Raw genomic sequence first — 25,039 nt, forward strand, 5'->3', positions numbered from 1 at the left:
TCTAATTATTCCTAAAGTTTTTTTTATAAGTACAACTACTGGATCAAAAGATGTGTAGGTTTTAAGTGTGATTGATGCATGTGAAGAATAATTTTATTCTTGTGCTGATAGATACTCAGTTTTGTCAGAACTACTTTTCTACATATCTTTTTGGCCCTGTTTAAATGACTCAGTGGGCCATGTTTCTCCTAGTGTCCTCCAATCCCCTTTTCATTAAAACTTAATAGAATTTTCTCAGAATATAAAGCAATCAATGGAATATTATATTGTACAACCAGGTGATCAGCTGATCAGTTAGAAATAATACTTGATTCCAGAACACACTGATGTCAAGTTATTGTGATACCATCATTTCACCCAACAGCCTCTGCTTCTTGCTGGAGAACTGTTGTTCTTCTATATTTGTTTTGAGTCTATATTTAGTTTTCTTATTCACAGATATCAAGTGACTGAGGACAAAATCACATTAGCAATTTAGGAGACACTCAGATCATCTACAACTTTAAAGGGCAACAGTAGAAGCTGTTCAAGTGGTTTTTTAAAAATATCAATATTTACAAGTTGTTAGGAAGAAATGTTTTCAAGGATCAAAGGTCTCTTGTGTCTGTTATGTATGCTCAGCTCTCTATTGCAGGTAATTTCACGTTTAATATTCTAAGATCAAACATAATTTAAACATAGATGGTTTCCCTTTCCCCAGCTTATTTTTCTTAAAGGTTATTTTTCATCAAATACCATATATATCATGTCATTGTACATTGAAACAATTAAGACTTTTGCGTAATCTTTAAATGTCAGCTACCCTTTTCTAACTGTTCATTTTCAGCTTGAAAAGATATTTGAATCCAAACATAATATTGCCTTATCATCTCATCTTTGATTTAAACTCACATTACAACAACCTTGCATGGCTATTTTGAAGGAAACACGAGAATGAACTGTAGATATGCTGATGGATCCTGTCACATTCCTTTCTCAGTGATATAGTTTACTGCCTCCAAACAGAGCAGTAACGCGCTGTGAATATGAGATGTGAAGCACGCAATACAATACTCCGTTTGCTAACTGATACAAACAATACAATCCTGGTTGGTGGAATTTATAAATGCACTATATTTATGTACTTATTATAGCGCAATGATAGTCTTGCAATTGTGTTTATAACCAAATAAAATATAATCTCCAGTGTAGGAAGAATGCCCTGGAGCATGTGCAATATTGCTCCCAGCATGCACTTGGTGAACTAATAGAAACGATACAGTGGTGGTGTAAATGGTGTTGGAATGTGTGGGGTACTGTTCTGAATGACAGTCATTTCAGATATGAAAAGGATCGGTTTAATCATTTGAAGCCTGGTTTTCTTAGCTAATTTTGATGGCTAGGCAGGCACCTGCTTTCTCTTTATACCTCATGAACCAGATTCCCGCACTTGATGGAAGTGAATAACCTTATTAAGGTTTATTGCATTTCCTTCAAGATGCAATTTCTCCAAGTCAGTTACAATCACCCATGTAGATTTCACCTGGACCATTGAAACATATTTATAAATGGCCTCAATATTTCAACTAATTTCCAAATTATCATAGTAAGTTATTTAAAATACAAGTCTAGATATAATTAAATCCTAAGAGTCTTCTGAAGAAATGGAATACTCATATATCTTTAATTGCTACTGCATTTATTTTGTGTTTCTGTAAACATCAGAGGACAACCTGGGAGATTCAGGTCTCTCTTTCTACCATATGAGTGCCAGTGATAAACTCAGGTCATGGGACTTGTATGTCATATGTGTCTTAACTCACTGAACCCTCTACCCAGCCTCTGGAAAAATAATACATTGTTGATTAACATATTAAATAATGTCTTGTAGTTTTTAAATTGGTTAAGTACAAACTTAACACGTGATCCAAGAATTTTATCCCCAAGAATCTATCCAAAAAATTGTAATATATATATATATATATATATATATATATATATATATATATATATATATATATATTTCTGTGTGAATGTTTGTAGCACCCACTGTGGGCTATGATGTCCTATGCAATCACTAATTACGAAAATGCCTTTATGGACTTGCCTACAGGTCTTTTTTTCGGAGACATTTTCTCAGTCTTTTCTTGTCTTTTCAGATAACTCTAATCAAGTTGATGAACCTAGCCAGCATGAGACATCATTGATTGTAATAAAAATCAATAAATAGAATCAATAATAGAAGTGTCAAATCAACCATCAGTTGGTGAAGAGATACAATGGCCCCACAACCTCTGGTTCCCTTAGGTGCAGTGTCCAGAAATGGAAGTGTGTAGATAGAGAAAGTAGAGCGCTTTGGGCTGTGGAGAGTGAGGATTGGCTTTTGTAAATGGGTGTGAAGAGTGTCTTAGAAAGAAACAGTGTTGATGAGCACATATTCCCACATACCACTACCTCTCCAACCCGGCATCTTTACCAGGAATGCTTCTCTTTTAAATTAATTAACTAATTTATTAAATCCCAATCACTCCACTCCCTTCATCTCCTCCCTCCCAGAGTCTCTTCCCCCTCGTCTTCTCCTCTGAGAAGTTGGAACCAACATAACTGACCTCTGAGTGGTTCCACCCTGCATCTGACTTAAACAAATGCAGATACCCACAGCCAGACATTGGACGGTCTGGGACTCTTATGGAAGAGTTGGGGAAAGGATTGAAGGCCTTGAAAGGAATAGGAACTCCATAGGTAGACCAACAGTCAACTAACCTGAACCCCTGGGATCTCTCAGAGGCTGAACTACCAACCAAAACCATGCATGGGTTGGACAGAGACCCCTGGCACATATGTAGCAGATGTGCAGCTCAGTCTCCTTGTAGGTCCCCCAACAACTGGTTCAGGGGCTGTTCCTAAAGCTGCTGCCTGTTTGTGGAATCTGTTCTCCAACAGGCTTTCTTGTCTGGCTTCAGTGGAAGAATATGCCTCTAACCTTGCAAGGACCTGATGTTCCAGAGTGCAGGAATAGCCAGGACAGGTCAGGAGGACCCTACCAGGATTGGTTCTAATGCAGGCTTTAAGTGTCAACTTATGCCCCTTCTCCAAAGAAACATACCTGAGTTTACATATGATTTATCCTATATCTGATCCTTCATTATGTAATAATTTATAAATTTTTATTCACTTTAGTTAGTCATTTAAATCTGGATAGCAGTCCCCCTCTTCTCCCTCCCCCTCCCCCATGGATCTTGAACCCTGGACCATACAGTCACTGCAGGACTAAGTGCATACTTCCTCTCCCACTGAGGCCAGATAAGCCAGTTCAGGTAGGGGAAGGGGATCCAAAGACAGGGACCAGAGTAAGAGACAGCCTCCTACTCCAGTTGTTTAGGGAGTCCACTTGAAGACTAAGCTGTACGTCTGCTAAAATGTGATGGGGGCTAGGTCCAGCTCATGAATGCTCTTTGGTTGATGGGACAGTCTATGTAAGACCCCATGGGCCCAGGTTAGTTGACTCTCAAGGTCTTCTTGTGGTGTACTTGACCCCCTCCAGCTCCCTCAATCCTTTCCCCTACTCTTCCACAAGACTCCCTGAACTCTGCCTAATGTTTTGCTAAGGGTCTCTACCTCTGTTTCCATCAGCTTCTGGATGAAGACCCTCAGCAGACAATTATGCTAGGTTCCTGTCTGCAAGCATAGCAGAGTATTATTAATAGTGTCAGTGGTTGGCTTTTTACAAAGGGGTGGGTTTAGGTTGGGCCAGTCATTGGTTGATCATTCCTTCAATCTTTGCTCCATCTTTATCCTTGCACATCTTGTAAGCAGGGCAAATCTGGGGTCAAGGTTTTGTGGGACTGTTGCTGCCTCCCTCTCTTCCTCCACTAGAAGCCCCACCTGGCTACAGGATGTGGCCACTTCAGTTTCTGTTATTCATACCTGCTAGGAGATTCTGTCCCAGGTCTCTGGCTTGTCTCAAATATGCTCCCTTCACATCAATTTCCATTCTCTGTCCCAGCCCTCTCCTGACCACTCCCACTAGAAGGCTCTACACCTGATCTCCAACCACATTGCCCTCTCACTCCTTCTTCCACAGTTTCCTCTCTTCATTCACCTCCTATGTCTATTTTATTTCCCCTCCTGCGTGAGATTAAAGCATCCTCCCTTGGTCCCTCTTTGTTATTTACTTTCTTTGGGTAAGGTGTGTGGGTTTATTTCTTGGTCACTGATTCAATTCCATTGCTCAACCTGTCTGGTTTTATACCATGAAGTTTTTATTATTATTACTCTGTAATACAGCCTGAAAGCAGGGTACCTCTAGAAGTTCTTTTATTATACAGAATACTTTTTTTTTTTTAAGTATCCTGAGGGTTTTGGTTTTTTTTTTTTTTTTTTTGTCATAAGAAATTGAGAACTATTCTTTCAAGGTCTGTAAAGTATTGAGTTGAAATTTTGATGAGAATTGAATTGAATATGTAGGTTACTTTTGGTAAGATGACAGTTTTCTGTTAATATTATCAATCCATGAGCATGGATTTCTATTTTCTGATATCTTCCTCAATTTCTTTCTTAAGAGACTTGAAGTTATTGTTATATAGGTATTTCACTTGCTTGGTTAGAATTTCACCAAGATGTTTTATATTATTTGTGGCTATTGTAAAGGGTTTTGTTTCTCTAATTTTTGTTTCAGCCTATTTTTTTCATTTGTATAAAGGAGAGTCACTGATTTTTTTCAGTTAATTTTGTATTCAGCCACTTTGCTGAAGGTATTTATTAGCTGAAGGAGTTTTTAGGTAGTATTTATGGGATTACATATGTATACTATCATATCATGTGTGAATACAATATTTTGGCTTTTTCCTTTCTAATTTGTATCCTCTTGATCTTCTTTAGTTGTTGCATTGCTTTAGCTAGAGCATCAACTACTATCTTGAATAGATACAGAGGTAGTGGGCAGCCTTATCTTGTCCCTGATTCTAGTAAAATTGCTTTAAGTTTTTCTCTATTTAATTTTCTGTGGGCTATTTGCTTGCTGTATATTGCCTTTAATGTGTTTAGGTATGAGCCTTGTACTCCTGATTTCTCCAAGACATCATGAAGTAGTGCTGGATTTTGTCAAAGGCTTTTCCAACGTCTAAAGTGATGTTCATGTGGGTGTTTTCTTTCAGTTTGTGTATGTTGTGAATTTCATTGATGGATTTTCATATATTGAACAATCCCTGAATCTCTGGCATGAAGTCTATTTGACCATGGTTGATTTTGTTATTGATGTTGTTTTTCGACTTAGTTTGCAACTATTTTATTGCATATTTTTACAGTAAGTACTTAAGGTAAATTAGTCTGAAATTCTCTTTCTTTGTTGTGTCTTTGTATGGTTTAGGTATCAGGATGATCATGGCTTCATAGAATGAGTGTGGCAATGTTCCTTCTGTTTCTATTTTATGAAATAGTTTGAGGAGTACTAGTATTAGTTTTACTTTGAAAATTCCGGTAGAATTCTGTGCTAAAACCAACAGGTCCTGTGCTTATTTTGTTTGGGAACTTTTAATAACTACTTCTACTTCCTTAGAGCATATAGGCCTATTTAAATAGTTTTCTTGATATTGACTTTGGCAAGTGGTATCTATCAGGAACATCGTCCATTTTTTTTTTTTTTTAGACCTTCAAATTTTGTGGATTACAGGCTTTTGAAGTAAGACCTAATGATTCTTTGCATTACCCCAGTGTATGTTGTTATGACCTAATTTTCATTTTTTATTTTATTAATTTGGGTACTGCCCCTCTGCCTTTTAGTTAGTTTAGCTAAGGGTCTGTCTATCTTGTTATTTGTTCTCAAAACAAAAAACAAAAAACAAAAAACAAAAAAAAAAAAAAACAAAAAACAGCTCTTGGTTTCTTTGACTCTTTATATTGTTTTCTATTTCTTATTTATTGATTTCAGCCATGACTTTGATTATTTTCTGCTGCCTACTCCTCCTGCATGTGTTTGGGGTTTTTTTGTTTGGTTGTTTTAGAGCTTTCAGGTGTGCTGGTAAGTTAGTTGCTAGTATGAGATCTCTCCAACTTCTTTATGAAGGCACTTATTGTTATGAACTTTCCTTTTAGCATTGCTTTCTTAGTGTCCCATAAGTATGGGTAGGTTATGCCGTCATTTTCATTGAGTTATAGAAAGTCTTGAGTTTCTTTCTTGATTTCTTTCCTGACTCATTGGTCGATTTTTGAGAAAGTTTCATGAAGTGATACAAAGAAACTGTATTCTTTTGTGTTTGGGTAAAATGTTCTGTAGATATCTGTTAGATCCATTTGAATCATAACCTCTGTTAGTTTCATTATTTCGCTGTTCAGTTTTCATCTTATTAACCTGTCCATTGGTAAGAGTGGGATATTGAAATCTCCCACTACTAATGTGTAGGTTTTGATGTACGATTTAAACTTTAGTAATGTTTCTTTTATGAATCTGAGTGCCCTCTTGCATTTGGAGAATAGATGTTCAGAGTTGAGACATCGTTTTGGTGGATTTTTCTTTTGATGAGTATGAAGTGTCCTTCCCTATCTCTTTTGATTAAATTTAGGTGAAACTTTTTTTTTATTAGATATTAAAATGGCTACTCTAGCTTGCTTCTTGGGTTCATTTGCTTGGAAAAAAACTTTCTCAGCCCTTTACTTTGAAGTAACTTCTACCTTTATTGCTGAGGTGTGTTTCTTGAATGCAGTAGAATGAAGAATCCTGTTTTTGCATCCATTCTGTTAGTCCTACTTTTTCATTGGGGAATTGAGTTCACTGATATATTGAGAGATATTAATGTCCAGCAATTTACTAATTGCACTTACTTTGATGTTGGTTGTGATGGTAGTGTGTGTGTGTGTTTCCTTTTCTTAATTTGCCGATAGATATGTGTTTATATATTGCTGTTTTCTTGTTGTTAACCTCCTTGGGTTGGTGTTCCCCTTCTAGTACCTTCTTTTCATAGGTCTGGATTAGTGGAAATACATTGTTTGAATTTGGTTTTGTCATGGGATAGTTTGGTTTCTCCATTTATGGTGATTGAAAGTTATTCTGAATATAGCAGTCTTGGCTCATATCTGATGTCTTTTAGAGTCTGCCAGTCATCTGCCAGCCCCTTCTGGCTTTTAGAGTCAGTTGAGAAGTCTGGTATAATTCTGATGGTCTGTTTTTATGTTATGTGGCCTTTTCCCCTTGAAGGCTCTAATATTCCTTGTTTGTTCTATACATTTAGTGATTTGACTATTATGTGGTGGGAGGAATTTCTTTTCTGATCTGATCTATTTGGTGTTTTGTAAGATTCTTCTGTTCACAAGCATATCTTTAATTGGGGAAATTTTCTTCTACGATTTTGCTGAAAATATTTTCTGGGTCTTGTAGCTGGGAATTTTCTCCTTGATCTATTACCATTATTGTTAGCATGGGACTTTTCATAGTTTCCCAGATTTCCTGGATGTTTTGTGTCAGGAGCCTTTTCGATTTAACAGTCTCTTTGATATATATATGTATTTCTTCAGTCGTATCTTCTATGCCTGAAATTCTCTCTTCCATCTCCTGTATTCTGTTGGTGATACTTGTGTCGGTTGTCCCTGTTCTCTTTCCTAGGTTTTCCATCTCCAAGATTCCCTTAGTTTGTGTTTTCTTTATTGCTTCTATTTTCTTCCTTTCTTTCTTTTTTTTAGAGATCACATTTTATTTATTCTTTTAAATTTATTTTTATTGGATATTATATTTACATTTCAGATTTTATCACCTTACCCCTCTTCCTCCCACCACCTAGGAGCCTCCTATCTCACCCCCCCTCCTCATGCTTCTATGATGATATGCCCCCACCTACCCCCCACTCCCACCTCCCCACCCTCGAATTCCGCACCCACTAGGTGTTCATCCTTCATGGAACCAAGAATCTCCTCTCCCACCTATGCCCGACAAGGCCATCCTCCCCTTCATGTACAGGTGGAATCATGGGCCCCTCCCTATGTGCTCTCAGGCTGGTATGTCTTGAACAGTTTTACTCATTTCATGTCACCTCTTGATTGTATTTTCCTGCATTTCTTCATGGGATCTATGTATTTCCTCTTTAAAGTCCTCTATCATCTTTATAAGATTAGATTAAGGTTATCTTCTTTTACTTCTGCTATGTTAGGATATCCAGGGCTTGCTGTAGTAGGATAGCTGGACTCTGGTAGTGCTATATTGTCCTGAATTCCATTGATTATTCGTTCTTATGCTGGCCTTTAGCCATCTGGTTGTCCTGGTGTTGGCTAGATAGTCCTGGTGCTGGCAGGATTCCTTAAGGAGGCAGGCAGAGCTGTGGGCTTGAGAAAGGAGTTCAGGGAATAGCAGGCTGCTCATGTGTACTTGCTGTCTATTTCTAAAAATTAAGGGACTGGGGTCATGGGATGGTAATTCTTAGGATAATCAAAAGGGAACCTGGGGTAATGACTGAATTGATATGTAAATAAAAGACTGGGCTTTTGATCTGCAAGAGATGAGCTATCCAGAGAATTTTTTAGAGTAGCAAGAGAAGGCTGTCTACAGCAGAACATAGACACACACACACACATACACACACACACACACACACACACACACACACACATACACAGAGAGAGAGGGGGGGTGAGGGAGGGAGGGAGGGAGAGAGAGAGAGAGAGAGAGAGAGAGAGAGAGAGAGAGAGAGAGAGAGAGAGAGAGAGAGATCTGGAAAGCTGTTCATAGCAGAACATAGGCTGTCAGCTTGTAACCCACTATTTGACTACAAGTCATTTGTTTTGATGCTCCCAGACACTTTCCTCAAAATCCCTCTCCAAGCAGAGGCTGATCCTTGGCATGCCTTAATTTATCATTAATAAGCACTGAATTATAAACTTAAAGTCCATTTTAAGAAAGTGAATTATGAATTTGATCAAAATAAATATATGAATTTCTCAAAGAATTAAAAAATTGTAATCTTAAAAAGATTTTTCACTTTATAATCTGAATGCTAATTCTAACTGTGCTGAGTTGATTGAATTGAACAGACTTGGTATGTGGTTAATTTTGGTGTGTGATGATGCTATTTACATTTTTTTAAAGAAAAAATTCATAAAATTACAAAAATATGGCAATTATATGTCAATAAAGCTATCTAAAATAAGTAAAAACTCAGCAAAACAAGAAACATTGCAGGAGCTCCTGACCTCAGTCTGGTTTGTAGTATGCCTCTATACTGATCTCTTGCCTAAGTCTCACTCAGATCTTATTTGTTCATTGACTACTAAGTAAACTAAAGGGTCTCCAATAGTTTTTCATATATTCTAAACTCTTTCTTGATTCAAAGTTTTTGCTCATTTGATTATTTAATGGTCCTTGAATCCAACCTGTTCAACAAGTCCTCTTCTAATTCATCCTTCAAGCTTCCACTCATTATGCATTTCGAAAGAAATGTATCTTGGTCTTCGTGTTCCCCCTTCCATCCATGAGTCCTTATTTTAACTGCAGTTATCAGTACTGTTAATTTTAGTATTCTTTCATACAAAGCAGATCTCAGAGACTCTGCTGAAATTACTCGATGAATAATTAATTAGGTTGTGAAATGGCTGCCTGAAGTCCAGAAAATATGGGATATTCTCATACAATCTTTTATAAGTTTCATCTTCAACATTATTTTAGCCAGCTGAATCACAGAGAAAATGATGTAATGACAAAAGCAGAAGATCATGGGTTAAAATATTTCTATTATGAATTCCTACCAGTTCGTGCTTTCCAGAATGTGAAATGGCAGTTTTCTAACCAAATCCATCAGTTGCATGTAGACGGATCGAGTGTGTGCGTGTTGTGACTGGTAATTCTAGCAATGATGATAGATTACACTCACTCACAGGCTGTCATTTTCTGACAAGATTGACTGTTCACAATAGAGACCACAAGGGAAGATGGATGACCACTTGGGGACCACCTGTTACAAGACAGGAATGCTGTATCATTTCTCCTGTTAGAAAATCACCTTATCAGGAGGATTTCAAAAGTTAGTCAACAGACAGCATGTAAACAAACATTCCAGGCAGACCAAATACCAGCAAGTGACCCATTTTATGTACAGGATATGTTATTAATCTAAGGTTTTCACAGTGTTTAATTTATTGTTTTTAGAATAGAGGGAAGACTTTGGCATTATTGGCTTCTTCACTGAAGAGATGTTACAAAACTGAATACTATTTCCTAGGTTAGTAAGACCAAGATGATATAGCACTGTGCAGTGCAAGTAATTTGTTTGTTTTAAGCCTCTAAGGATTAAGATTGAAAATAAACTGCATAACAAATGCCTTAAAAATAAACTGTAGACAGAAAAATATTATGTATTCACAACCATACAAGTAATATGAGAAGGACCATTTAGAAAGCAATAGAAGGAATAATATGTAGCCTTAAGAATTTTTCATGTGAACTTGCATATTGTCAAGCAGTTTCCATGTAGAATTATCTCTCTCAAGTTTGCAAAGAAGAAAAATGACAATTTCTTAAGGTGTCATAGAGCTCACTAAAGATGCAGATAGGGTCTAGTTACAAGAAACCAGAGTTTCTGTTAGTTGAAGCATGAAAGTTCAACTCTTTTTCAGACTTTATTTTTAAACATTTATGAAATATTGTGAGAACCAACTGAAGATGGCAGAGTAAGAATATCTCCACTCTCTTCTTTGAAACCAACTTACAACTCAAACCAGAAAACAAAGAAGCAGAAATGAAAGTATGCAAAACTATCACGGAGTTGCTAAATGTTTATCTGGTTCACACGAGGTCAATGAGAAGTGTGTGCTCCAGGTTCACAAAGAACATGAGTATTATTCAAGGTAAGCTATATTTGCTGACCTGTCAAACTGTTGACCTCCATGAAACACATAAAGTTCAACTGCTGTGTGGGATGTTGGCTAGTTTTATTGGAGTAAAGAAATAAGGTAGATAGAGGCAGGTAAAGTTCTTTCTTATTCTCTTGAGGAAAAAGAGATTACAAACAAAAATGAAAGTCATTAGCCTACTCTGATGCAGGGGAAAATGTTATTGGCAAGTAATCTTTAATAAGTGAATTCATACAAATCATATGAACTTGAAATCACTACTAAAAATCAGCTTGAATCCAATCTATCTGACTATAAAGGCAATTCCACTGATGTTCTTTCTAATGTTATATACTGAGGTATTGTCAGCCAAAAAATTACTTATGCAGTCATGCATAAAAGTTTTATCTATCTATACATTGTCCTTTAATAAATAGTTGAGTCACTTCTTGGCCTTCAGATATCACCTTTTCCACAACCTAAAGTAACTTAAGAAGAGAGTATCTATTGAAGAACTGTCCAAATCAAATTGGAATGTGGTCATGTCAGGAGACTATTGTCTTAGTAGTTAATTGGTCTAGGCCACTGTGGGTGACACATCCCCTAGGATGGGCCCTGGGGATATAAAAAAACTAGGGGTGGGGGAAGATGGCTAATAGAGCAAGCAAGCAGTATGAGTGCATTCTATTTTCTCTGCTGTTGTCTATGGATATGATGTGATGAGCTGCTGAATTCCTGCCTTGAATTTCCTGAGATGATGGACAGTGACCTCGAACTATGAGGCAAATACACCCTTTTCTCCACAATGCTACTTATAGACAGGGTATTTAATCGCAGCAATAGAAAAGAACACCCGGGAAAATAGATACATGAAGTTTATGTGTAATTTAAATACATAGACACACAGATGTGCACACACACACACACACACACACACACACACACACACACACACACACACAACACAATGGCAAGAAAACCTAAAAGTACAGATGGCTTTTAAATTTCAAGAGCAAGTGATTCATGTAAAGTGGTATAAAACATATAACACAAAAGTAGAGGATTAATAAGTACCATTACATGTTGAAAAAAATGAAATTAGCTAAATATTATGATAACATAAACTAAATAATACCAGAAAGTAAAATATACAGAAACAAATTAAAAGTGCATTTAGACAACATACAACTTAAGGAACAACACTTTAAAATAGCAAATAAAAAGGATTAACAGTGAAATTACATAAATCCAAAATTAAGTCAACTGTTTCTCTTCATTAACTGAATAGTATAACATCAAAATTCAAAGTGCCAAGTTTTCAGCAAATATAAAAAGTAGAAAGAAATATAACAGCAAGTCTTGACAGATACATTAGGCAAACATTAAGGAATGTTTAGAGAAAAACAATTAAAATAACTATTTTCAATAAGTGCCAGTATTTATTTTTAAATAGAATGAGACATTTTCACATTCTTTAAAAATTTTACACTGCAAAGAAAACTGTTAATAAATTCCACAAAGTGAAGTTTATGAATACTATAATCTCAAACCATTATAAAATAAAATCAGAAACAATAGCGATTGTAGAAAACCAACACTAAACCATGTAGAAATTAGAACATGAACACAATATAACCCATGACAAAAATAAAAACTGTGTTGTAAAATGAGTAGAAACATTCTATAAAACTTCATAACTACTTTATACTGTAAGCTAGGTAGAGTTTTAGTGTTCAAAATAAATTGTATTGCACCAAATATTCATGCTACTGAAGCAGTAAATAAATGATATAGAAGTTCAGTGTAATGATGAGATAAAACTGAGTAAAAGCACCAAATAAAGAAGAAAATATTAATGAAGGGACATTTTAGGACTATAAACCTGAAGTACCATAAAGTAATACTGACTATAGGAGTAAGGTAAGGTCTCAAATAAGAAACTATTTTTTTTTTAGAAGAAAAACCCAAATTACAAAATAAAATCTTAACCATTAATAATGTAAAATAATTACAGACACTTAGAATCCACACTGAAAATATGTAACTTCAAATGAAACTTTATACTTGGTACATTCCTAAACATTCTAAAACAGTTTTGAAAACTGAAATGAAATATATGACCCTTTGGTAAAAACTAACTTGCCAAATATGATTCTGAAAGATTTATAAACTCTACGAAACTTTATTACAATAGAAAAGTTGTAGTAGCACAAATCACTACAATGAAACTAACCCAGACAGCATTGATGATAAATTCTTCAGAGGCATTGGAAGAGGAGGAGGAGGAAAACTGTGAGGGAAGAGACAGAGCCTGGAGAAGGAGAGGGAGAGATGGAGAGGAGGGTAAAGGATAGGGAGAAGAAAAACAAGATAAAGGCAGAGAGATCTTATTTTCCATTGTAAAGCCACCATAACTGTTAACTAAGAATACTTATGTACATGATGACCACTGCCACCACCACCACAACAATAAAACAAGAACAGCAGCAGTAGTACAGCAGCTAAAAATCATGTATCATGAAAAAAGTGAAGATCCTTGGAATGCAGACTTACTCAATTATGAGTCATCTCTTAATCTAATGTGGGTTAATAAAGGGTGAGGGTGAGGATGTGTTTGTTCTTACAGGCTTGGAAAAAACATATGTAATAAAGGTCACCTTCTACTAAAGATTCATTTTTAAAAACTATAATAAAACACGAATATTCCTTAACATACATGCACAAACACTAACACACATACAAGCGCATGCTTGCACGCTCATGCGTGCACCCACCCCCACCACATTCAAACTAGCATCAAATTTAAAGCTGAAAGATATGACCCACACCCATTGAATTGAAGACAGACATGAAACACATATCTGAAAAGAAAAAATTGGTAAACTCAAATCGAGAATATGGAGTCGTATGAACTCTGCCCCACATTTCCCTGAAAAGGCTCCCACGTTATTTATTCTCACATCTCAACAACTCTTATTTGGCTCAGAATACTTCATCCTGATAAAGAATATCCATATAGCTGCTCAGGTAGTACCAATATCTAGAGATCAGATGCAGAATTCTGTTACCTAAGATGACAGAAAATAAAACTATCCATTCCTATTGTCCTACTTTTATTTAACACATGGTATGTGTACTAACTGCTATGGTAAGAAAAAGAAAGCAAAGAGAATAAAGAAAGCAGTGTGTTCCTATGGTGTGATCATTATTGCTAAAGAATCACAGGGGCTATAAAAACAATAAGCAAAAAACAATGCCTTAGAACATATCGATGTATCAGGATATACAGTTACCACACAAAAATTGAATCTCATTTGTATTTATCAAGAATGAACAGGTGGAAATCAAATAAAATGCACAGTGCTCTATAGTTTTAATAAACCTATAATCTCATTTGATATTTAACAACTTTTCAGATTACGTGAAATATCACTAAGACTTTTGGATACGCAAATTTCAATTATAGTCTACTATGAAGTGTTTGCACTTCTTGTGTAAACTCTTTGCTCAAAACTGTTATTGGCTTTTCCATTTGGATTCAGTTGTCTTCAGTAACATTCTGCCATTTCTAGTTAGTTCTTTCCTTGTTTCTTGGGCATTATTGAGCTACTACAAGGTAATTGCTACATTTGTGATTTTTTCTACTTATTCTCTTTCTTTTGTAGCTGATAGAATACTCTTTTATTAAAATAAGATACTTCAGTAATCTCCCAAATGTATGCAGAAGAAAAGAGGTAGTTTGCCCTCCCCATTTTTAAGCCTCCACGCCTCTCCTCTCTGTAGAACAACGCTTGCTTCTTAGCCTAAGAATTATTGGCTCCATCCAGCAGTTTGTCATAAAATATTTTACATGACATCCATGCTTTGTCCTAGCGTTTCTATTTCCTGCAGACTCTTAAAGATCTTTTTAATATCCTTCTTCTCAAATCCATCAATTTCCGTGTTAGGAGAGAGAAGGCCTTTAGCAATTACCTTCTCTGTGTAATATTTTCCTGACTTCTTTTGAAAGCATCTCATCCTGTATTCTACATTTAATGTATTCCTTTGAAACTTCAGCCTATTTTTTTTCTTGGACTATTTAATAGTATTATTTACACTTCAGTTTTCATTTTCTAGACCTTTTACTGTTTCCCTGAATTCTTTTAACACCTGAATAGTTCACTCCAAAATATAGCTACATTGTATCCATTTTTCTTCCTTTCTGAAATTTTTATGATGAGGTAGCAACTTTGAACTTTTACCTAATTTCATACTTTTGATATAGTTCCATCAAAGGGGCATTGTCTGTCACTTGTACTATTTCTTTCTGCTTTATCTAGATCTTTCTTCTACCTTTATCTCTTAGATTCAATGGCACAGACTCTCTTGACTATTCAGGTATAACATTTCTAGAAAAAAACATTTTTTTCTCTTTTATTCATTATTGGGACTCTCAAGTGTTTGCTAATTTTCTTGGATGTTTTGTATCTCCTTAGTGATCATGTCTGGTAAGGAAATATCCAAAATATGTCTTTTTAGCTGAACTGGGATCAGCTCTCATTTGTGATCAGTCATGTTGGTATTTCACAAACTATTTCAAAAAGCAATGGTTTGAAACAGCAAGCCTTTGTGTCTCTTATGACTGTGGTCAGACTGGCCACTTTTGCTCTGGGTCAAGTGCTCCTATGACTAGGTTAAGCACTTAGAATTCCTTTGTCTCAACTCTGTGGTGCCCCATTCTACTTAAATTAATAGGTACTGTGCATATTTTGATGGCAAACCACAAGAGGCCCAGAATGGATATTTAAAGCCTCCGTCCATGTCTCCTCTAAGCTTTCAATCGCTAAAGGAAGTCAGAGGAATATTCTGTATGCTCTACTCTGCTTAAGATGGACCGACAAATTGAAAGCAATTGTGCCTTTGACCCCCACTCTACTATGTGGTAGACTCAGGGTATTTTTGACTAAGTACCCTTTTTTTTCTTTCTAAGAAGAAAAATCTTGAAATTTCCTTCCCATATGCTGCATCTTGCTCCATATCCAGTCTCTGTCTGATGTGCAGCCCTTTTCTTCATAGTCTGCCAACAGGATATCTCTTCAACCAGGGAAAGAAGAACTATATTCAGAAACACTAAACAAGCCTCCCTTGGCCTCTTGTGGTTCATCATCAGCATATGCCCAGTGATGTCTAATTTAGAGAATAAGGCAATATGGAGTAAACATAAAGGAATTCTGTCATCAGGAAGATGTGAGCATTGGCTCTTGTGCTGAAATTGTGAGACCTCCTGCCCTGGCTGTAGAGTCTGCATGCCCCTTGTAATCTCTGACCCTGCACTTCAACAAGAATGCACTGTTCATTTTCCTCAATGGACCTTGGCTTTCACTCTAAGGAGGATCTGCCTTTCCTGTTATCCTCTTTGGCTGCATCTAAATAAACATGAACATGACTTCCCTAAAAATCATGCATATGTTGTAAACTACTTCCAGACAGTGCGAGTTCATGAGCCTTAAACTGTAAGGTCTGGAACAGTATGCTATCCTTCAAAATGTGGTAGGCTTCCATGACAACTGCCTTTTTGGTCATTTCCAAATGTGAGTCAACAAAGCCAAACATCTTAGATAAATGGAATTTTTAAGCTTTGAGGAGTCTGGCCTTTTATTTATAGACCTGCGCACTCTGCTCTTCCAAATAATTTTCTGCTGCTGTCTGCTGTCCTTAGGACATGTGAAATAATGCACTGTCCTTGCCAGCAGGCTAACAGCTTTTGTATGGCAAGGCACCAGCCATATTTATTGTTAAGACTGGGATTTTCAGAGGCTTCTTTTAACTGTTTCAACTTGAGGAATAAGCAGCTGGTCTTTTTCAGCCCTGAAGGTTTCCAAATTACCAGACTCTTTTCAACTGGGATCATAGGTTACAGGCACAATGTAACACTCCTACCAGGTACATGGCTTTTAGTCTCAGCACCAAGAGTACTTTGCTAGAAATTCCACCAAGAATTCATCACTAGCTTTAGGAATTTTCTGAGAGCCCACATTAGTATCCCATGTGTCTTTAACTCTTTCTGAGTTTTTGTATCTTTGTCAGCATATAGTGCCCTTTTGCTATACAGTAGGTAGTGATGGGACTAGGCATTTTGTACATGTATGATATGCATAGGAAGCTTCTCTAGACTCTGTGTCCATGCCACTGCCATGTTTAACTTTACTGCTTGAATCTTTTCACATTTAAAACATCACATTTGGATCAAACTTTGCACTTCACCAAGGGAAGGCATGATAGCAGAAATGACTATGTCTTAGTCCAATCTAAATTTAATTTTCCTTTGTGAAAAAGAAGTTTGAAGAGAAACCATATATAGCAACTCTGGAGACACAGACATAGTAATAGAGTCCATTCTAGTTTCCTTCTGATGGTACATTTTTACAATGAAGCTTCCTTCACTGAGTGTACATACAGCCTTAAATGGTGGTTATAGCTGTAGCTATTTTATCTGGAGAAAGAGATAGAAAAGCACTTCTCAACCTGGAATTGCTTGATCCCCTTTATGTAGCCTTTTTTTCCTTTCTTTCCTTCTTCCTTTCCCACTTTCTCCTCCTCCTTTTCCCCCTCCTCCCCTCCTCCTCCTCTTCTCTTCCTCCTCTTCCTCTTCCTCTTCCTCCTCCTCCCCCTCCCCCTCCCCCTCCCCCCTCCTTCTCCCCCTCCTTCTCCCCTTCCCCCTCCTTCTTCTTCCTTTCAAGAAAACTACTTCTTTGGCTATAACTTAAACATATAGCATCATTTTGTTACAAATAAAATTTCTTAGAGCTATAGTGTTTTACTTACTAACTGAATTCTGTTGGTACTTGTTACTAAAAATGACAGAGGTCATAGGTATTAGAAGATATTACTAACCGTTGCAAAACAGAGTAGTGGATTTAGGTTTGGCCTTGAGACTTATATTCATTTTTAAGCGTGTTCTGTTAAGTTTTAATATCCTGAAAGAACAGAAAGTGTTCTTTTGCCTTTATTATCTTCACATTGCCATTTAAGCTGTCTCCATTATAGCAGCAATTTACTCATTGTCTGTGTACACATGCCACTTCTCCAACCTTTGTGGAAATTAATTTCAGCCATTACTCTCATCTTATTAAAAAGACAGGATCCTTTTCTTTATATAGCACAACAGTAATTCTTTTGCATGAACCTTGTCAAATAAGTTCGTTGGTTTCCTTTTCTTCTAAGTACATTGAACACTGTTACTCTGTTTATCTAAACAGATTTTGTAAAATTGGAAATAACCTTAGTAACCGTTTGATTTAATCCTCTTATTTTGCAGATGAAGATGCTGAGGCTTGGAGACAGAATACTAACTCACTTCTGTCATGCAGCAAGGAATGATTAAGCAGACTTCATGCCCATAGTGCTGAATTTATTTGCAATGAATTGTGTCTACATATTTCCATCCTTTTTCTGCTCCCTGATCCCTTCCTCCCCATTTCTTTCCTAGGCTGTGTCTATGTGTTGTATAGGTGTTTGTGTATATATTTTAACATGCATCTCTGTCTCTGTCTCTCTCTGCCTCTGCCCTCTCTGTGTGTGATTCGACACCTCACTGAGGCATGAAGTTCTCTCAAATGATCCCAGAGTTAACCAACACAGCAAGTTTAGCTAGCCATCTTGCTCCCCTGAGAGTGAAATTATAGGCGGGCAGCCATACATCCCTGGGATTTATGTAAATTGTGAAAATACAAACTCTAGTCCTTCCACTTGCAAGCCAAGTGCTTCATCCACAGAGCCGTCTGCCCAGCACTGGTTCTTTTAGTGATGTAGTGAAAATCCCCTTCTGATGATTCTTAGAAGAAGCAGAACATAAGTCATGACCCAGAGTCATATTTCCTTTTCACATTTCTCTTCAGACTGGGATACAGCACAGCATATTCATAAATCCGGTATTTCCTCTCACTGAGGAAATCACACATATGATAATATATCTTCCACATCAGAACTCATGTATCTTCGAACATTTGCATTTCGGTGATTGGGCACCCTTTGCCTTTGTGAATTTATTTTCCCTTATGGTCGGTAGAAAGTGCCTAGAATAAAGTCTCCACCTGTCAAAAAGTAAATCTCATTCTTGTTCCTCCTAAAATTCATCTTGTGCCTCTCCATTCATTCTGTTAATTGATTAAGTTAACAGAACTTACAGAGTGCCAGTGATATCAGGCTGCAAAGAAATTTGTCCACGACTTAAGACGTGAGTGTACAGCACACATAGAATCACAGCACAAGCATATGTATCTCATATGGACCCCAGAGGTGCTCTCTCAAGTCCTAGGCCACTCCCACCAGTCTGACTTGCTTCCTACTGTGTCCCTTTATTGAAAGAATACAGAAATGAATAAACACACAGAAAGTACTTCTTGGCCTGTGCGGGACTTCTTGCTCTGCTGCTTTCTTCCCTATCCTTTATAGCTTGGTTCATTCACATAGCTTAGTGGCTGTGGTTGTTTGATTGGAAGAGGAAGTGTGACGTCAGAAATCCCTGGGTGATTGCAGACTCAGCATTCGATACTTCTGGACTAGGCTGCAGTGTCCGTATGACTCACATCTTGCTTTGTACTCCACATCAAGCCCCACGTGGCTTTGCTGATTCCAAACAGTCATGTTCACTTATCTATTGGAAGATATACTTGACCTTGAACCTCTGTATTCTCCTCTCTGATTCTGTCCGTATCCCACTATCTTTCCCTTTGGATTTTTTCTTACTACACTGTTGTTTTTCACAACCGAGGTAACCACAAACTTGGGATCTAAAATGATGTTTGATGTTCATTAAATGAAATTTTTTCTTAAATTTATTAACTGATGTTTGTTATACCTTCTGCAAAGTGGGTACAATTGGGAGAGGATGGGCTAACTGAATGAAGATATTAGAATTGCCAGCTAAATGCTCTTCAACAAGTATTATGGCACAGAGGCAAAATAATTGGTTTAAAGTCTCTCCAATTGCAATGACTTAGACTAAATAAATAACATGGGTTTATTCTTGCAAATTACACCCATCACAGGACACTTCTTCTTCTTGGTTTATGTTGTGTTTACATGAGACAAAACAAAAACAAAAACAAAGAAGTGCGTTTGCAATGAATCACACCTGAGTTTAAGCCCTGGCTCTCTAGTAAATATGCCCAAACAGGCAAGTTTTTTGAACCTTTTCAAGCTCAATTTATTTTGTTGGAGTACTGCAGGGGACATTACCCACATCACTAGGATGGTCTGAGCATAGATTTGAAATTCTTAGCCAATGTGGTTGCTGTGTGTTACAGAGCTGCAAATGTCAGTTTGTGTTCCTGTTTTTTGGGGTGTCATTTTATCCTAGATCACTGGCAAGTCCTAGGCACCTGGAAAGCCTTAGTAATTATCTATCAATTATATTAAGATCTATGAAGGTAAGTATGATCTTTCAGTCTTTCCCAAAAAATTTGAAGGAGAAGATAAGCTAACAATTTGAATAAGTACCTTGCAACTTTGAGCCTAGATTAAATGTATGGCTGGGCATCCTTATTTCCCTTCGAGGCTGTGGTTAAGGAGACGGCTTCATGGTGGTAAAGAATTAATGTGATTTTATTTTGTGTAAGCTTGGAGGGGAAACCCATCTTTCTTTAGCATTTTCCCATCTTATCTATATAAAATGGCAACTGATTTAGGTAAAAGCTCTCCAGAAACTGGTCTTGTAAACTTAGCTCTAATAAACTAAATGTCAATGTGATAAAAAGTCTTTACTAAGGCAAAAATAAATCCACTTCATGCCAATTCTGAAAAATCTGCTTTGCTGTAGTTCTGAGAAGCATTTTGGTTTCCTCTCGGGAGCCATTCACATAGGCTGTGCATGGCACAGGCTCCCAGGGAGAAGCAGCAAGAAGTAAAAGTACAGTGTTCCTCACAGTGGGGGCTGCAATGAATCAGAAGAGAGCCCCTGTGATCTTGTGCTGCAGGAGGAGATCCCTTTCTTCAGAACAGCCAGCCTTTGCAGAACTGGCAGGAAAGGCTCTTGTGCATCATGCACACAGGCCAGGAGGATGCACAGAAGAATGATGGGCTCCTTTTTAAAAATGACATTTTATAGAGAGTACTGTAACATCCTTCATTTAAAGGTTGAAAATGGACTCCCCAGGTAAAGGGCAGGTGAGACAGATCTTAAGAATAGCAAACACTGGAGAAACCCCCCCTGCATTTTTGTGGCTGCTGAGACTCCTTCCCAAGCTACAGACTCCTCTCTCTATATAACTTGCCCTTTCATCCTCTATTTTTATCTCTTCACCATTTCTCTATCCCGTGTCACTTTCAACTCCTCTTATTTTGTGAAACATATTCTGGACTGATTTGATCTAAAGTGTTCACAGATTATTTCTTCTTTCTGGAAATTTCCTCACCCTCCTTTTTGCATGGATAACTCTTATCTATCCTTAGTGACAGTTTCAGCCTAAGTTAGGAAATCCACTAAACTCTAAACTTTCAGTGAATTATGAGCTTATAGGTGATTTCCTAATTCATCAATTTTTTTTTTATCAACAGGACCCAATCCATTGTTTCTATAGCCTAAGGCAAAACAGGAGTGCATGGTCCTGACTATGTGAGAGTAACCCAGTCTCCTCTCTGATGGGATGATTTTAGCCCAAGACAGATAAGCAATCCCCATGGAATCATAATCTCTCCTGAGCCATGTCTGATAGAAAGTTGACTGGAGGTGTCCAGCACACTTTATGCCAAATCTGTTATGACACTGCTACTTCTCAGACAGGGATGCCCACTCAGGCTGTGCATCTGCCTGCTTTTCTTTGTTCTTAAGCACTGATGGTCATGTGGAGGCCAGGCAAGGCCAATGCACAGAGTACAAAGGACAGGGCATAGGGAAAAGCTTGTTCAGCTGGGGGAGGGGTCTGAATCTGAGCTTCACACTCCTCACACACACTCTATTGTCACTTCGAATTTTATTGATAAACCTCACATTTTAAAATGGAATAATGAAATGTATCAAGACAACCACAGGATATTAAACTTCTAGAACCTGGCTCATCTTAGCCAGCACTTGAGTGAGTGCACTGGCCAAGTGCCTGCGAAGCTCAATATTTTTTTTTATTATGATAAAACTCATTTTATCTCTCTTCTGTTTCAATCAATACCCCTGCACACACACATAACACACACACACACACACACACACACACACACGCACGCACGCACGCACGCACGCACGCACGCGCACAGGCACACGCACAGTAAATTCTGAGCTGCATAAAAAAGAAGGCTAAAGAGTTAAAGTTAACCCAGAATAAACATTTGTAGAATGCATAAATAGATGGAGTGTATTGTCATTTATTGCTGCATATGAAAGTATCTTTTATTTGGCAGATGTAATTGTTGTCTTGGAAGCTTACTGCTGAATATGACCACCCCATCTAGTTCTTTCTGAACTCTGGCTGGCTGGTTCAACTCAACTTTCCTGGCTCAAACTCCTCTCTAAACTGATTCAATCTGGCTTCTCTCAGCTTCTCACTGAATTGCTCTGCTTGGCCTCAGACTAACTCTGGCAATCTGTTCTAATCTTCTGGCTTGTTCTCATTCGCTGGATCATTCTGTTCCCACTAAAACTGCTTCTCTCTCTCTCTCTCCTACACTCCCAGGTTACTATTCTTTCAGGTCTGTTTTCCTGAGAGTTGAGTATATGCTCTCTCTGACACTTTCTGTCAAATTTTTCTCTAATCCAACACTTTGTCTGCTCCTCAATTAGAAATCCTTTTCAAACCTTACTTTCATTGTTTGGGATTAAGCGTGTGTACTAAGGACATGCCTGTATTCCAAACAGATCATACTGTAAATCCAGAGCTCAGCTGCATTCCAGCCAGACCACATGTCCTAGAAGGTCTTTGGGTGTGATCCCTTACCAGAGCAGCCATATTGCTTGGTTCAAATTCCATTGCAGTTGCAAGTGCTAGACTTTATGGAAAATTATGCAGTTCCTTGCCAGTCCCGCCAGCTAATCAGTTTCATCTCTGTCCCCTGCTTCAGAACACCAAGTCACTCATTTCAGGATTCTTCATATTCCTTTCACAGCTGGAAACATTCATAATGGGTTTGTTGGCCTTTGAGGTCATATACTAAATTACTGACATAATCTCAGAATTTCTTTGACTAGGTAGTGTTGGCTGTTCCATGGTCCAAGGAAAAAAAGGTCTGACTTGTTCTTGTGCTGTTCAAATTCCTGTGTACTTTCCTCCCTTTTGCCAGGTTAGTCTCCTGTTCTATTTCCAGATTAAATAAATAAGATCTATTTTCATTCACATGAGCACTCTCTCTCTGTCTCTCTTTCTCCTGAACATCTCCTGAATGAATGATGGGGTCAAATTGTAAACTATTTTATTCTAAAAGAATGAAGTTTCTTTTACTTAATATCAATTTTGTGGATGTTTCTTAATGTTCAGTTCAATAAATATTTTAACATATTCAACATGTTGAATTATGTAATTTTGCATTTCAAGATCTGTAATAAGTCTTAGAAAAGCTAACAATAAATAAGGTTATGGTGCGCCTTACCCAATAAATGTATAACCTAATAAAAGAAGTAGATAAACAAAGTGCAATATTATACCATGTACTAAACACATGAGACAGGGAATCATTGACAGCTAATTTGTTTCTAGCGTTAGGAAAGCCATGAGGTGAGGGAACTGCATGCTGTATAGTCTGAGTATTTTACAAAAAAAATATTTTCTAGAAATCATTATGACTAAGGTATCACCTAAAAGTTGTGCAGTTAAATGGTTATATGATTTATTTTGTATTTCCTAAAGAGTAGAAATAGAAAAATAGTAAGTATAAGTTATGTAGGGTCAATTTTAAATCAGGAAAAATAAAGTGTTTAAAAATGAGGGCCCTGGAAGACAGCTTAGATTTCTGCAGAGAATAGGCTAAACCACTGCAGGGTTAGTCAGGATGACAAAGGGTGATTGGGGTCGCTTGCTGAATCTACAAAGTGGATAAGCCAAAACAGCCACAAGAAAATGATTTGGTGTAGTGGATGATGGTAGCAAACACCAAAGGCAGAATCTTAGCCCTGGTATTTTTCCCTTTTATGATGAAAAGGTTGATTCCATTGTCTCATTAGAAAATTTGAGGTGATGGCACCTGCTTCAGAGAATACTATAGAATCTAAATAATCAAAGAATTTACAGGTACTAAGTGCAGTGACATATGAGGCATTATTACTTGTACTGATGATAATAAGCAAGATACTATTTTCTTCTTATAGTTAGGTGATGGATTATGAGTGATCTCACAGCGAATGTTGGACAGAGAGTCAGGATATCACTCATGGAACTAAGAACATAGTCTCTGTAACACTCTGCCTTCGTAATGGGGCCAGTCTGACTTTTCACAGTTTCCAGAGTCAGGTAGGAGTCAAATCATCCAAATTGTCTAATTCCTATGGTTATATGATTTTTTTCACTCAGGATATTAGATAAAAATAACCGTTGGCTGGATTGATCCTTTCTTTCATGAACAATACCTTTCTTTAATAAATCTTGACAGGAACGTTTTTCAGTTAGGTGCTTTAGAAAGGTACAAAAAGGATTTAATCAAGATGAACTGAGCACCCAGTTTTGAAATTACATGTGACACACAGAGCCGTAGATACTGCTTGGGGTGTTAATTGCCATAGTCAGGCTGCTGCAGCATAAAAATACCTCAGACAAATTAGCCTGTGAAGAGGGATGGCGTATGTGGCTTTATAGTTTCAAACATCCAGTCCACAGTGACACAGCCTTGTTTCTTTAGGGAAATTCCAGGAGAGTGTGAGCATGTGGTTCAGGATCCTGCTTAGTTTATGGCTGCACATAGCAAAAGAGAGAGGTGGGAAGCCACGGGGGGGTTCAAAGAACCATCCAGAAGACACATCCTAAGAACTAAGTTACCTGTTCTGAGTTCCAACTCCTAAGGCATCTACTGCTTCCAGACAGTGCTACAGACTGATAATCAAACCCACAGCACGTGGTGTATGGGGGGAGTACCTTACATCCAACTGTACTCATCCTGTCCCCAGTAATCACATTAAATGCACCATCCTTTCATTTCTGTCTCATCCGACATGCCTTACAACCTCTACTTCTTAATCTCATGCAAAATTTGAACTCGTCATGTTTTGTGACAAAGAGAATATAACTATTTAGTTGCCATTTTGTGCAAATTATCTGATATGAGTGTGTGCTTGTTTGTGTGTGAGTACCAGTGT

The sequence above is a fragment of the Arvicanthis niloticus genome, chromosome 4 (genome assembly GCF_011762505.2).
Source record: "Arvicanthis niloticus isolate mArvNil1 chromosome 4, mArvNil1.pat.X, whole genome shotgun sequence".
Taxonomy (NCBI): Eukaryota; Metazoa; Chordata; class Mammalia; order Rodentia; family Muridae; genus Arvicanthis; species Arvicanthis niloticus.